Below are 16,502 nucleotides of genomic sequence, written 5' to 3'. Positions count from 1 at the left end.
TTCGTCTTATTCATCTCTTCACTGAAAGCTACCAAATCAGCATCATATTAAAGTGAAACTCATTTTGATTTATTTTAGCTTTCCAATAAATGATCCCAGCATAAAAAAACAGATTGATCTATTCTTGATTGATGAACTTAAGTTGATTTTAGTTGCGCACTGAGCAATACTCTGTGAGTGAATTGGTGGTAATTTCTAGAATTACCCAAATCTGTCTGCCTTGAATTCAAAGAGATCAAAAGATCAGAAGGACAGAAAGAAACTCTGAAGCCAGCAGCTGCAGCTTTCATTTTGATAAATGAACACTTCAGGGGCAAATTCATTTGTTCTCTCCTACGTTCTTTATAAACATGCACAGTTTGGGAGCAGCAGCTGTTTAGTTTGATGCAGAAAGAATAAAGTTCATTATATCATTCTTTGCAGCTAGGAGGTTGATGAATATCACCGGGTAGAGAACCATTACTCTGTTATTTTTTATTCAGAACCTGAATTAAAAATGTATGTTCCCCGGCTTTTTGTACAATATTCCTGGACACTAAATAATTTCTCAGGACTGCCAGATACTTCTGTACAAACCTGTGCAGTATATTGTTTTCGTCCTCCAAAGGCCAGGCATTAAAACTGTTTTTGAACTGATTATCATCTGTGGTCCAATAAAATGTTAAAATCCAATACCTATAAATGTATTATATCTCAGCCCGCTTTGGATAGTAATGGATGCGAATGTTGAGAGCAGAGGCTCAACTTAGTGATCTGCACAGTGAGGCGCCATTGTGCGAGTTTCCAGCAGAGTGCAGAAGGATTGTTGCATCAGAGAAAAGGCTAATTTGGCTTTTGTAACTAATGGAGGTCGAGAAAATGCAACCAAGGTGTTACATGGAAACATTACGCAACACAGGTAATTGAAGCAAATCAAAAATGCATTTAGATTTAATAAGCTTTCAGCATTGGAGATTTTTTTTTGGTGGAGGGGACTCGCACCAAAAATGAACATCTTTATCACAAATAAAATGGTTGAAATACACAACTTTACAGCCGCAACATTCTTTAGATGGACAGCTGCTACACAGACGTATTTTTGAAAAGTATTTATTCGGTTCGACATCCAGAAAAAAACACAATGAGATAGGTTACAGTACTGCATGATAAGGTATGTTACTCTATAATTTAATACAATACAGAGATGCAATACAAACATGGTGATAAGAGGGGACAACAGAAAAGAATAAAATATAACAATTCAAATTAATAAGACAGGATGAGAAGATAAGTATGATATAAAATAAAAGACAATTATATACAATATTATTGTACAATAAAATATGAAAAGATGCAGTAAGAAGAAACAGAATCATAGGAAAGACAAAATGCAAAAAAATGTGAAAAATTTACTAAATGACACAATTTATTCAATAAAACCATACATTTTAATCAGATAAATCATCCGAAGCATCACATGAGGAAAAAAACATTTTATTTGCCAAATTAAATACACTGCTTCCAATTTGTATATCTTAAATAAAGAATAAAAGTCATATTTTTACATCAAATCTGAGTCATTGTGACTAATTGGAAAGGCAATGGAATAATTAAAAAAAGACACCAAACTTCTGAATGCACCTTAAAACACAGTATACCCAGATATAATTTGCAGTCAATACAAAACATTGTTGAAAGCTGACTTTATTCCGTGCTTGTCCCTTTTTAGTTGCTTTTTAGTTTTTCCACATTAAAAGGCAGGTAGTCTCCAGTCTTGCAGTACAATCTGTAATCAGCAGCAGGATATATTTCCAGAGAGAGAAGCACTAATGGGAGGCAGACAGCAGGTAATGGGGTGACAAGGAGGAATGGGTCTCATGTTCAAGCCTCATTCCCTTCAACTACGCAACTGTGTCCACAGTGTGTCTGAGGGAAAATTATACAGAAAGAAAACATCACAAATAAAAATATTCCCTATTATGTGTGGACTGACTGTGTCTCTCTTCCAAATTTTAAAATTGAAATGATAAAGTAAAATCTAAATTCTCCGTCTTCCCTCGAAGTCAGGCCAGAACTTTGTCATGAAAGCCACACATTTTCGTGTTTTGGGGAGGAAGGCCTATAAAATCTGTCACCCTGGAACCCTGTTAAGGTTTAATCTTCCTCAACCTTTATTGCTCGGTTTCAAGGCTCACCTGGTCTGAGGCGCACATCAACTCGAACAACTGCTCCAGCTAATTACTGAGTCCTCAGAAATAAAATGAAAGCTGGAAGACATAGAAGATGTTTCAGGCAAAAAAAAGAAAATAATTGGTCTGAGAAGACGACAGCTTGCTGGTATATTCTGCAGCTCTGAGGCATTAAAAGAGAACAACAAGCTTCTGTCAAGGTTTTATATTTTCAAAATTGTTACTTATTCATTTCTGGAGATGTAAACATCAGGCTCTTCTATACTCATCAAACTTTGAGTCCCGCCCTACACAGTAGCTGCAATAAAAGCCATTATTTTCCATTTTGTTCCTGTTTCACACAGTATTAACCAAGAAATCAGTTGGTGGCCAGAATCTAATAATTCTCAGCTTGACTGGTAGATTCTTGTCCAACAACCCATCTTCAGTGTGCATCTTGCTACTGAGTGAAGCGGACTCAGAGTAAGCTATTTTCTGTTTTAATGACGGTTCTGCAGGATGCATGGAAATGTGAGAAAATATTTAAAAGGAAACCGTATCTTCTATGGCGAGTCAGGTGAGCAGATCACTCAGACTGTAGGAGAGTGAGAGAGAGTGAGACTTCAGCAGATAATAGGAAGGCTCAACATATAGCAAAGGGCAACAAGCCACAGATCTCATATCAGATTAGCGGGGAATGACAGAGACAGACCAACAACAACTCAGAGAGAACTGAGTGCCCTGATAATTATTTGTTCTCCCCGCTTTATTGGTCCTTTATGAGTTTTAGTTCAATTTCCTTTGTGTTAATTAGTCTCCCTCCCTCTATCTACATGCATTACTTCTCTCACAGCTGTACTACATCCACTCTGATTACTTCGTCTGGTTTCTTTGCAATTTTCCAGCTGTGCCTCAGTATTTAAGCTCCTGGTTTTCATTTATTCCTTGCTGGTTTCTCCATTACACTCACACTGGATCCATATCCCCTTCCCTCCATGACAGCTCTGCAAGTCTTTATTTTTCATTATTAAAAACTCTTAATTTCACTTTTATTCCTCTAGATTTGGTTCCGATGAACCAGATCTAACGCTGAACTAATCCAGGATCCCTTAATTGTCTTCAAGTAATTATTGCTTTTTGATTTATGCAGTCATTGCAGAGTGAATGTTTGATGTTCCACCTTAATGATAAAAGAGAAGACGGTCTCTCCTGCTGCTGAGCGAGCTGTGATGGTTTTCTATTGAAGCCAACTGAACTGGCCTGTTGCATCACTGGGAGCGCCCACATCACAGCAGGTAAGCATCGACCCCGGCTTTTTTTCTTTTCATTAGTGACAAAGGGAGCAGGAGGACTCGACACACAACACGATTTGTTTACTCCCTGCTTTAAATCGCTGCTTTAAATCACAGCAATAAACAACAGCACAATCATAACTCACATTTCATTTTCTAAAAGCTCTGGCCCAGAATGTAAGCCTATTTAAATAGAAAAAAATATATATATTTACCTCAAAAAAAAAAAAAAAAAAAGGATTTCAAAGGAAATACCTCTCTGTTGTTAAAGTCAGCGTCATATTCCTAAGGAAATAAAATGAAGAGGTTAGTGGTGACAGAAAAAGATGTGCTGTCCTTGTGTTGAGACATCTTCGAGTTACTGCAAGTAATTTCAGTCTAAACACTTTAGTACACCTGGTAATACTGTGTTTTTGAATTACTCTGTTGTTGTTTTTGTTAATCACAATTAAAATTCAGTTTAAAATGTGACTTTTATTAATTCAAGATGCAAAAACTAGAAGTAACATCTTTATCTGATGGACAAAAGACTTTTCTCATCATCCGATGCGTTTCAGATGATTAATCCCTGTTTTTTTTTTTTTTAATCTTTTGTATTCAGTAAATGTGGGAGTGTGTAATCTCCATTGTTGAATCAGTGTTAGATTTCATTTACTCGGATTGTCATGTGATTCTTTCAGAAAAACATTGCTTTAATTCATCTGAAGACAGAAATGTGTGCTACGTCATGCAGCAGCTTGGAAAAATATTCACACCCATTGAACTTTTCCACTGAAACAAGGTCATTAGAAGCTTTTTCCAATATTTTCTCACTTGTGGCCATTTATGCTAAATTTTGTGGATTGTAATGTCCACCAATTTAATTTTCCTCTTTGGGCAGTTAGAATACATTTAATTTAGTTTAGAACCAAATTTTGTCATTTTTATACTTGGAATTGTTTAGATTACATAAAACATTATGTAGGTGGTTATTGATGTTTGTATTTTAAAGTTTCTGTATAATTACTTCATAGTAATGGTTTTGTGCTTTTAGATCCATTGTAACAAGTTTTCTTCTCTTAGGCTTTGACCTAAACATTGATGTGTTAGAATGGGTCAGTCAAAGTCCAGACATAAATCCCATGACGAACTTGAGGCAAGATTTAAGCACTGATGTTTAGAGATACTCTCTCCCTAATCTGACTGAGTATAAACTGTTTAGTAAAGAAAATAATTGTTTTCATAAAGCATTTCAGCCTCCACATGTGTAAAAATGGCAGAGAAATACCATAAAAGACCTGCAGCTATAACCGCAATGAAGGGTGACTCTACAAAATATTGGCTGTATGCAAAATCACATCATACTTTTCAGATTTTATTTCTAAAAAATAAACTCAAACCGTCAACCATTTCTTTTACACTTTGTATTGATTCATAAAATAAAATCCCAATTTGTGGATTTAAATTTATTTACATCTAAATTTGAAAAGGTTGAAGGCCCATGAATGTTTTTGTGAGGTAGTCTACTCATTGTTCTCCGGTGTGTTGCATATATTTCTTAATCTAAAAGAGATTTGAATTTAACAACAATACTGTGTAACAAAATCTAATATTTTGGCTCTTGGATTTCAGGCAAGCAGGCAGTTAATATTTAATACCATTAGGGAGTTGAAAGCTCAGGCCTTTATAACCGCAATCGAGCTGTTTTTTTTTTTTTGTGCAAGAAGAAAATTAGAACTTGTTGTTTCATTTCAGACTTTTCCAAAAACTGAAAAGTCTCAGCTGAAGCGGTGAAGGCAGCAAGGAGGAGGAAACTGAATAGATTATGATTTTTACTTAATTTTCAGTCATGTTTAACGCTTCTTTTCACAAATCAAAGACACACATGCCACATGAAACAAATCAAAAACATAATTACAGGAGAAACGATATTTAGAAACCTCTCAATGCCAAGAACAGAAGGTGTTGACTGAAAAAGTGTAAGTAGAAGGAAATAAAAATGAAAAATAGAAAATAGAAATCATTATTTAAATCAGAATGACATCTGGTGCCTATCTCCAGCAGTGCTTGGGTGCATCCTTTGGACCTGTCACCAGTAACAAGGACAAAATAATAATTAGATGAAAAAAATAAAATAGAACCATTTTATGTCTTTCTTAAAACAGTTTGTTCAATACCCTCCTATGGGTCAGATCTGTTCAAAAGAAAATTGCTATATATGGTCATTAGGTTTGAGGAGCAAATGCTTTTTAATCCCGTCTTGCTCTAGCTGAGTATCTGAGAGCTGTACTCAAGTCATTTAAAGAAGGAGCTGGGCACTAACTTGAGAAAAAAAAAGATTTTTTTAAAAGATTAGCTTTCTTTAAAATCAATATTTAACAGAAAGCTATTACTGATCTTATCGCGGATTTTCCCCTTCCAATTAGTTTGATTCTAAGCAGAGTGATGAAGTTTATGTTGCCACCAAAAAGGAAGTTTTTAAGCAGATCCGCTGCCATTAAAGGAGACACATCGACAAGCTTTCAATCAGGATGGAGGATTGCAGTATTTTGTTTCACAAAGTAAAAATTTAACAATGATGATAAAATACACTGTAATACTGAAAAAAGAAAAAAAAATCCTCTTTATGAGGTGGCCATGTTTTTGTCAAAGCGTCCAAGATTTCTGCCCACAAACCTCCTGTTCCAATCTTCTTTCTGCAACATGTGCAGTGTGAGAAAGCTCTTATATTTTGTTGAGGGAAACACCAAAGTGATGTCTTAATATATGTACAGACAGCAGCTTGGCCGGTTGAAATAGCAGGATTCTTTCCGATGCATATTTTTTTTGGCAGCATGAATAATATTTAATTGGCTGAAAAGTAAAAAATGTATGTAAATAACAAAATGAAAAGGAGCAGCTAAGTAGTATGTAGTGAGTATAGTTGCCCCCCTTGTTCCCTGCTACAGCTCCTCCCATACAGCGGGGAGAAGCTGTGCTAGGTAGACTAGCTAGTGATGTTGGTGCATAAACGGCTTCTCTTGAATATTAAGTTGTTTCTCTGTCATTAGCACAGCTGCTGCAAACAAGTAATCTTGAGACTGTATGTGCTGGATCGGGGAGGGTGTGTGCAGTGTGTACACAAACATGATTGACAGCGCTAAGACCCTCCTCCTGGCTCGGATTGGTTGTTACTAAACATGAACAATGCATTTCTGCAGATGGCAGTAGGACCACAGGGTGGAGTTTGATTTCGATTTTTTTCAGATTATCAGTCTTGTATTGTACTGTCAGGACATAGACAGTTTTAGCAAATATGAAAAAAGGAAAATGTTATTAGTTACCTAAACCATAAATCGCCAAACATGAAGATATGTTTGGATGTGTCAAAGTTTCAAAACGAACCTCAATTAGATCATTACCATGTTAATTAGGGAGTTTTCTAAAGTTTTATATACAAGTACTTGAGAATCCTGTAATATGTGAAAAAAAAAAAATACTACTGAAACACTGTAAAACATTTTATTTTGATGAGAACTTGGAGGATCAGAAGTTTGGCATTATTAGATATTATAAGTAGGATCACGTTGTTAATTTAGACAAAGAAAATATTCTTCTAGCATTCTCTTTAGTGTTTTCTCTCTTTTCGCCCAATGTTTAGGTATCTGTGAGGGTTTAAAAACATTTGCTGTGATTCAATAAAGTGCATTTCCTGGATAATTGCAAAGCAGTTTCCCTCCTTTCCGTTCCCACGTGGCTTTTTAAAAAGCTTTTGTTTTTAGGAAGTTTCCAGAAGCAGGTAGATTGAAACCCAGTGAGCCAAATGTATCTGTAATTATCCTCCGCACCTGGGAAATCGGAGGAAGCTGTCGGAGCAGATCGGATCCAAAGACTGTCAAACCTGAAGAAGTGCTAAAAATACAGAGACATCCAGGGAGGCATCAGACTGCAAATTAGTGCCGCGGCTTTCAGATTTTATTCTTCTAGGTTTAATGCGACTCATAAAAAAATATTTTTAAAATAATTCATTTCTTTGTTGATTTTATGCAACATTCTTTGACGTATTATGTTTGAACTGAGTTTGGTGGGTTAAATGGAGAAAAAAAAGATGGAATTGTTAATGTGTCATTTCTTTTAAACTAAACTTGAAGGATTAGTAAAATGTCAATTTGGTGAGGAAAAAAAGCAGCATATTTTCAGACTTCATAGACAACAAGACGTTAAAAAACAAAAATGCAAACCTTGTCATCATAACATGTGACAACCTTGTCTGAATGGAAGACTTTGTTCTACAACAAAGAACAAGAGTTGTTGAAATTCTGCTGTCAAAATGATTGTTATGAAGTGATGACTTATTTCAGAAATGACTCATTAAAAGAATAGAGTTGTTATTAACAAAGTACATCTAATGTGGAGGACATGTGTCATCTTTTACCTTGAAGAGGTACAGTGAATCCTAACGCAACACTTTTAGCACAAAAGCTCTTTTTAAGTTAAAATTATGTATAATCTTGTGTGGTTTGAAGCATAAAGCCAGTAGTGATTTGATTCAGTTTGATACCTGAAACAATTCTTTTGTCTGGATTATGACCACTGTTGTAATTTTCTTAAATAATGAAATACTTTTGATTATTTCAAGAAAGCAAAAGTTCGTACTTAATACAAAGGAGAGTGCTTCTTTATCATAAGATAAAATTTATTCTTTTTATGGGATATTTTCCTTAAGAAAAAAGCTTTGTATTTTCATTCTTTTTGTGCACCTGTTTTGTATTCAGCCACCTGCATCTTTTTAGCATTCAACAGTATTTAAGCTTGTTTTTCATTCCCTGCTGGATTCTTCTGCTGCATTGTCCGTCACTTTGCTTGTTCTCTGTCTCCAAAGTCCTTCTGTTCTTCAAGTCTTTGTAAGATGTTTTTTTCCTTCATTATTTAAAAAACACTTTACCTCCATCCACCTCTGCGCTTGGATTTTTTAAAAATACTAAAACAGAAACGATTGTCTCCCATCACATTTTAAAAAAAAAAGAAAAAAAAGTGAAAAATTGGCAAAAATATTTTTGGAAATAGTAATGCACCTACAAATCTAAAAGCTGGAAGCGTACCCACAACTTCCTAATCTCCAGGCTATCAAGGCCAGTTGTATCACTGTGTCAAAAAATGTTCAGTGATGAGAAAAAGGAAAAAAAAAAGTGAGAACAGTGATAATTAAGAAGACATATTTATGTATTTTGTATTTTTCTGGCACATGTTCTGGAGGACTCCTTTAATGATTTTGTTTCTTTTGTTATGTCTCACTTAGTTTTTGGAGATGTAAATCACACAAAAATGATTTTGTTCTGCAGACTCAACCTATGGGAACGCACCGATGCTCAGAACTACACCCGTTGTGTTTCACTGAGGCTAAACGTCAAACTGCCTTTGCTTTCCTGGAGCCGTTTGCATCACAGTAGAAAGGAAATTGCTCCCTCGTTGACATTCCAACTCTGAAAGCAATAATGAAGGCAGCAAAAGCCACACATTTCAAAACAGACAACCATAAACTTTACTGCAGTGAAGACCTGCTCATTGCATGTTGGATCAATGCATTAAATATGTCTTCAAAAATGTAGCGATTTCTAAGTCAATTTAGATACAAGATCAGCTAAAGTCCGAGTGAAAAACTTTCGCTGATCTTGCAGACATGCAGCGCAGGACACAAACAGGGTTAGTTTAATCTTTTCTCTAAACGAGATCTGCCTTCAGGCTGAAAGAATTGTTAAAGGCAGATGATTAGAGCAAAGACAGGAAAAATGACTGAGGAAGTTACTGGAAATTAAGTTGTCACTGAGATGAAATCTTCTTTCATCTGTCAGGATTTCTCCACTGTAATGTAATTTTTTTATTATTTTTTTATTTAATTTTTTTCTTTTTATCACTAGTGAAGTAGTATAATTTTTCCCAAACTGCTGTAAATTTGGAACTTGTTGAACTTTTAAATAATTTTTCTGTAAAAGGCTTTTGTGAGAATAGCTTAACTCTGCTTTGTTTGTTTGAACCACTTGGTGTATAAATCAGTTTAGATACAATTGAGTAAGTTGAGTTGAATTATGTTAATGTGCATAAATCAATTTGAAGGATGAACTGAGAAAATATAAAGAAGAAACAAAACATTTTTCTCGCATGATTTTTGGTCACTTACACTCTTTCGTTAAAATAAGAAAAATTAATAGGCAAATGAGTTCAGAGCAGCTTCTTCATGGAAAAAGAAACTCCCAAAGATACTTCAATGAACCGGGGAAACTATTGTACAACAACCTGTGAATAACTTGGATACATGAATACCGGAGACTCCCTCTAAAGACACGTATGTGACATTTTGCCGAGGTATTTCATGTTCTAAAGCTACATTTTGTTTTAAATATTTCCAAAATGTTCTACTTATAAAATCAAGAAATCTGTGAATAATCTTGAGTTATGATCCAGAGAAAATTCACAAATGGGTGAAAGACAAAAATGGTTACTGAGGAACTTCAACGAAAGCCTGAAAGGTGGCGGTTTATCCCAGCTTTCATTCATTAGCTCTCAACACCAGACCTCTGAAGAGTGTCTTACTTTGGGTCAGAGAAGCTGTTTTATTCTTACACTAGCACCAAGTGAAGGTCCAACATCTTGTACCATTTATGCAGTACAAGATGTTGGCTGTTGTAGACCTCCACAAACTGTGAAGCAACACAACAGAGAGATTGATTGGTACAAGGATGCATAGCAGCTTATTTGTTATCTGGATTAAATAAATCTTCCCCATTTTCCCATCTTTAATGGTCTTAAAACTATCAAAACATTTTACAAAGCAACAGCATTTCAAATTTAACTCCAGAAAAAGTGTGTTACCTTGAACAATGACCAAGTAAAGCTCTAGTAATTAAAAATCAAAGCACCTACAGGAGATAAAGGGCAAATCACTGAGGGTTTCAGCTTCAGTCAGTTCTAAATGAGCTGGCTTGCCTTAATTGAAAGAGGCTGACGATATTGCTGTGCACCCAAAGCATGACAGGATGGAGACGGTGTAATTAAACCAGAGAAGAAGAAAAGTCAGAACACTGAGTATTGATCTGGTCTATTTTCACTGCTTGTGCTTGGAAGAAATTGCTTTTCCTGAAAAAAACCCACCTCAGTGGGTATTTTGGATGGTTTCTAGTTGTTTAATTCACAGAAGCAATCATAACTTATAAGTTGAAAAGACCAGAATAGAAAAGAATAGGTTTGATTTTTTTCATTTTCTGGTCACAAAAACAAAAAGACATTTTTAGAAAAAAGGTGCACTAAATTAAAACCATCAAAAGATTGCTTATTCTTTGTCAAGATCAGCTGGATATAATCAGAAACATTTGAATAATTCCCTGCTGAATCCATTTCCAATCAAACCAGCAGTGAGCAAATCAGGCGCGTTTTGAATTATTCAGATTTTTAATTTTAATTGAGCTTTCCTGTTTTATGCTGCAGCCATGATAAGTCAACAACTCAATTTAAAGACCTGAAACAGTGCAGCAAAGAGAAGAAAACAAAAAAATGTGTGACAACAGTGCTTTTAATTAGAAGTAATATTATATTTATCATTCATCCAGGAGCTGAAACTCATTCATTACATATAGAAAATTGTGGCAGGAGGACGTGTAACAGCAGTGAGTAAAACTGCGCTTAAGAGTATTATCAAGGAAAATCCAATGAAAACTTGAAGTGAACTGAGACTGAAGTCACTACATCAAGAGTCACTGCGCTCAGATGAATCCTGCACAGGGGCTACAAACGCTACATTCCTTGTGACAAGACAATTTCTTTTTGAATTTATTTCCAGGGACAAACACAAGGAAGGAAAATGGTTTAAGCACACAGGTTTGAAACGGAAGCGCACATGTTGGATTGTTTTAATTAGCGGAGGGGCAGATTTGACCCAGAGCCAATTAAAACATGACACAAAACAAACTGATTAAATAATTATAGCAAGTATTATAATTGTGCAAAGGTCAAAACCGAAAGGTTTACTGCATCCAGTTGGTAAAATAATTGAACTTAATCAAAGAATACACATGATGATTTTTCTACTTTTCTGAATGATAGAATTCAGTTTTACTGTGGCAAAGCTGATAAAGTTGAATATTACTTTGATGTTTCATGTTATATCATCACTCTTGTGCAACACATCTGGCCTCAGCTGCTCTGTGGTTTGTCTGCAAAAGATGTTAAACAGCATGAACCACAAAGAAAGGCTCTCTCTCAGCCTGAGGCGGATTAGTGCGAGAAGAAAAATTTAGGTATTCATTTATACTGTTTTGACTATTCCCATGCAAAATAAGCTCTGCACCATCCAGACCTGCAATAAATGGACCCCTACCAAAAACGGCATCAAAATTATGGATGCAAAACAATTATACTAAGCAATCATTTTAACATTTAAAGAAATACTGGAGTAAGACTTGATGTGCACAGTTTTTTTTTCTAGCTTATGAAGAAAAGTCTGAGAGTCCAAACTAAGTCATATGGTGAGCACAAGGCTGCATAAGCTAGAAAAAGAAGAGCCTGTTCCAATCGTTAAAGTACAGACACAAAACCAGAAAGTATTTTTTTTAATCTAGTTTCTAGTGGAACATCTTAGTACACTTCACATGAGACAACACTAACTTGCAAGTATTGTTTTAGAAAAATAGGAGCTTGTTTGAGCTTGATATTGATTTAAATAGAACTAGTTTCATTAGCAGATTGTTTTCACTTAAAACATTTTCCCCACAAGTCAAAAAATCTGCCAGTGGAAGTAGTTATTTTCTAAATCAATATTAAATAATTACTGACTTATTGCTTAAATGTAAGATGTGAAAAAGAATATTGGATAGAAAAGCATTCTGAAAAAGTTCAGCTTGAACCAATATGTCAAGTTAAGAAAATAAATGTTCAAAATGGACATCAAAAGCTATATTTTATTTTCTTAATTGATTTTGAACAACCCAAACCAACAAATATCAGTCAGGAGCAGAAACATATTTATTGGATGAGGTTTGTACTTGTGTGCAGTGCAACCATAAATACAACGTTATCAGAGACACAGAAAGTGATGAAACCATAAAGAAGAAAAGCAACACCTTTACTTCCATTTGCTGTATGTGCCAACCAGTGGAGGAGCTGAACCTGATGATAATAACAAAAAGAAAAACAGCTACAACAAACAAAGCTTAACACTTCAGCTGCTAGCTCATGTTTTACTGTTGTAAAAGCCCTGCAGGTACTGCTAATTTGTATTCTTGCAGAGCTATGTGAGGGGCTTTTGATTTTTGCTTAAAAGGTGTTAACTGTTTGGGACTATTGTCATGTCCGTTTGGGACATGTAAAAAGTATGTAAAATCAGAACATACAAATGTAGTGTGTAAAAGTGAAAGGAAAATAGTTTCAGTAAATTCGAACAATCTTCAAATCTTCTTTACCTGCGCCTCAATAGAATCCAGTAAATATGTCTTGTTTGGATGAGAAGTTTGGTTATGGTCCTTCATCTTCTTCAAACTAGTGTTTCTTCTATTTTGTTGCCAGCCAGAAAGCTTAGGTTTTATACATCTGCTTCGATAAGAAGAGTTTTTATGTTCAGTCACATGGACGTCTTTGTTTGCAGTTTTGGCCTCAGAGTTTCTGATGTTTATTACTTTCTTTCTGTAAAGTCCTGCGTGAAACCCTGGACTTATAAAAATAAATCCCTCTTATGCTGAGATAGGTTTTCTCCAGTCGTTTTAAGCTTGTTGGTTGCTGGATTTATTCAGTATATTTTGTGTTTATACCCTGTCCCTTCCCGACTTCCATTCTACACTAAGCTTTGAACATTTTCTAAAGCAACATTAAGTCCATCATCCCAAAAAAATGAAGTACAGAGTACAACATAGTCACAGTTTCACCAATTTTAGATCACTCTAGATGGAGTGATCTGGATAGAAATATGTGTGCTTGAATGACCTAAAAAAATGTTTGCAAATATATCCAATTTAAAAAAAAAAAAATGTGTAGTGCATTGGTGTTCAAAGATGCTCTTCATCCAATCTATTTCTGAATATTGAAGGCTGGCCCCTCGAATGAGTTGCAGATCGATTTGCAGTGAAAAGTGGTTCTGAAAAGTAAGTATTTCAGTGAGCTGAAAACAAATCCACATCAGCCTTATTCACAAATACTGCTACAAGACTTATATTGTTTTTTATCTCCTCCACAATTATGCAGACTTTGTGTTGGTCTGCCACATATAATACACTGAAATTTGAAAAACAACATAATTGATATTGCAATGACAACATAAAACTCATTACAACGTGTGACAACAATGAGAGGCCGTATTGATAAAGGGGCAACGCCTGTTTGAGAATCAACTAAAAGAACCAATTGGGAACATGCAGAGTCAGAGATCCTCTATGCCTTTTTAAGAAGTTACAATCTGTCAGAGGAAAACATTTTTACACATGAAACTTCCTTATTTTAACAAGATATGGCTCCTCAAAATAATGCTGTGGGGTAAATGCTTCCATCTAACATGATCACACTTTAAAAACTTGAAGGGTGTGAATGTTTTTACGAGGTGCTTTATATTAATCTCCTGACTGCATTTAGGGGTTGTATGAAGCTGAGAATGGCTTTGAGAAGGGAATAGCAGAATTTTATTTATGTGTAAAGAACCTCTTGATGATATGAAACTTCCTAATACTTACAATCAGGTGTATCAAAACATTTCTATAGAACCATAGAGGTGAGCACTGCGAGGTGCGTCTTTAAAGCTCAACAAAAATCGCTAAAACAGTGTAAATGTTTGTAGCTCACTGCTGCTGATTGATGTAATCATTTAGAGGGAATTTGCAGTCTTTGTAGCACTTATGAGTAGAGGAGCAACAATATTTTTACAGTCGTGAGGAAAATCTTCATTATTTTCCAGGAGTTTTTCCCAGCCTTATTACCGGATAGTCTTCAGGTATATTTAAATGTTCTTCTTGTTGATAGACCACAAATCACGGCAGCCATGTCTGAAGGCTGACAATGGAGGTTTGATATTATTCTGGTTAATGTAGTGCCAGAACGTACTGAGCTCTTCTCATTTCACTGTTTTGTGAAACCTCAGTCAGCCCCTCCAAACTCCCTGAGCCATTTTTGAAAGGACTGCCAGTCTTTTTGAATAATTCACCCCCAGGCTTTTGTCCATCTGAAGGCATCAAGGCATTTGAGTCCCTGAGTTCAGACACCAAACCACGAGGTTCATTTCTTATGTGACTACATAGGTTCCTGTTTTATTAACTTGACTTGCATTAAATCTGTCTGCTTACAGCGACCTCAACACTAATCAGCACACCTGGCATACGCAGGTAAAATAAATGAATCTATTTCTTTACACCCTGATCATAATGGAAATGATGCTGCAGTTCTCAAGCAGTGAACTTTATCTCCCTTAACATCCTCCTCAGTGTACATAGAGAGGTTATAAGCATTTCTCCTCTTTAAGCCTTGACTGGGACACTTCCTGTTGTTTTCCAGATGTTGCACTGACTTGAGTTGTGTGTAAAAATAAAGCTATAAAAGCTTTATATGTCCCTTTGTTTTCCTGTTTTGAAGTGTATTTGAGAGAAATGGGAACTTTATATGAACACAGGAAGTTACAAAGTGACAAAAAACTAATGTCTCACTTTCAAGCCCACAATTAGCTTTCTTAATGTTTAAGATGAAAATTGATTCTAAAACGTATGGTCTTTTTCAAGTGAATAAAGATTAAAGCTTATTTTTTTCCTCCTAAAAATCTTCGTTGTCAGATTATGCTTTTGATATTGAGAATAATTACCCATTTACCACTTTTATTTAATTTTCACCAAGGAGTTCAAACAATGATAATAATAGTAAAAATATAAATTGACCCACATCTTATGTATAGAAATATATTTGGCATTTATTGACCACCAAAACTTGGATAATTTATGTTTTTTCTTATTTTTTCACTACAAAAACTTTTATATTTTGCATTTTGAAAATGGTGCCTTTATACAACATAGTGCATTTATTTGTTGTGTTTACCCAATAAAGATCAGTTGTGTGAGCTGTGAGTCCAAAGACAGCTCACTTACACATTAGCATGCTTATTTAAAGAGTCATGTCTCAGTGTTTGTGGCTGATAAGTGCTTTTTAAGTGTTCTAGATAAAATTTTGACAGGATTGTAATTACCTCTGCCATGTAGGTTAAAACATGTAGGTTCAGCCATTTACCCATACGCAGAATGGAGCTCCTATCAGCTGTCAGGCTGATAACTATTATTAGGATGGCACTTGCTGGTTGTCAACTCCATTAGAGTAAAGAGCAGTGTCAAGAGCTTCATACTCCAAAAGGTCTTAAGCAACATGAATGTGGCTGATGGTGAATAAAAGCACAGACACTCATAAATTATTCATACCCTCAACAGAGGTATGTGAGAAAGACTCAAGAAGAAATCATTCAATGTTTCAACATCTAGAGATGCAAACATCTGGAGTTTTTACATTTATCTGAATACATGTTTAGATTTAGTCACTCACGGATGTTTGAACAAGTAGGATATTTGCATTATTATTGATGTTTTCTTCTGAGAAGATAATATTGTTTGCCCCTTTGTCTTTTTCTGTCTGCATCTTGGATGAAATATGTGTACGGCTATTGTTTTCTGGCAAAATGTAATCCACATCAGTTCCCATCTGAAGGGTCTCTGAAAACTGATGTTTGCAACTTTATACATTTTTAAATACCTGCTGTGAGCACTCAAGGAACATTTGTCAAGTCGAGTCACATGTTTGACACTTGGGAGTGTCAGAGTCTGGGGATGGAAGTGCTGAAATGGAAAAGTGTCCCCAGCATGCTTTATGTATGAAATCATTTATTGGAGATGACAAAGACTGACTGAAACCAAGTAAGACTAAAATCACAACACAAGATAATCTGCAATAAGGAAAACTGAGCCATATAGGAGAAAGTTTTGACAATTTTAAAGCAATAAATGGTAAGTGTAGGTGATGTATTGTATTTGTTCACTGCTGCAGAAGGAGACTTAGGATTTCCTGAAATACATGTTTTACTGGAGACCAGTAGTCCATTCAC

This window comes from Poeciliopsis prolifica, unplaced genomic scaffold (assembly GCF_027474105.1).
Source record: "Poeciliopsis prolifica strain line A6 unplaced genomic scaffold, Auburn_PproV2 SCAFFOLD012, whole genome shotgun sequence".
NCBI lineage: Eukaryota > Metazoa > Chordata > Actinopteri > Cyprinodontiformes > Poeciliidae > Poeciliopsis > Poeciliopsis prolifica.
This window is presented reverse-complemented; position numbering follows the sequence as displayed.